Genomic DNA, 734 nt, shown 5'->3' on the forward strand with positions numbered 1-734 from the left:
TTAAAGACGTATTTTAAGAGTATAATAATATAATTTTAAAAATTTTTGATATATTCAATATATTAAAAACATAAAAAATATTTTTAATAATTTTTATAATATTTTTAACATATACTTTTAGAAAAAAAATTAACAAAACTCATTTTTTACTAGCAGTGCATCCTTTTGTTTTTCTCAAAACAAAAAAAAAGGAAATACGGAAATTTGTACTTTGGCAGCATTGAAACCGTTGCGTGGGGACAGCTGTAATTAAGGGCACTCACTACTCGCCGAGCCCATCTTTTTCTTTTTCCCAAGTGAACAAATTAAAAAATAAACTTTTTTTGGTTCATCTACACAGCTACACTCCACCGCTCTAGTCATTTTTATTTTATGATTTTATTTATTTATTTATTTATACGGTATAGTCCGTTTGATAATTCTTTGACATGCGTGGAGGGCCAAATCACGTGCTTGAGCATCGCGCAAATCAGACACACGTGGTTCTTGCACCCCCTGAAGCGGCAAAGCAACTTAGCTAACCGTTGTGAAATTACAAGAGTGCCCCGCATCCTGCTGTATTGTATTTATAATTTTGTGCTTACGTTTACTCGTCTCGTCTGGAATCGTTGACGTTGATTCATTCGAATTTATCTATCTTATGTTAAGTGGCAAAAACAAAAACGGTCCAAAACCGGACGAGAAGGGTACGGAGGGTGAAAATAATTTTGCTAGGATGGCTCACGTGATGGGGA

This window comes from Arachis ipaensis, chromosome B05 (assembly GCF_000816755.2).
Source record: "Arachis ipaensis cultivar K30076 chromosome B05, Araip1.1, whole genome shotgun sequence".
Classification (NCBI taxonomy): Eukaryota; Viridiplantae; Streptophyta; class Magnoliopsida; order Fabales; family Fabaceae; genus Arachis; species Arachis ipaensis.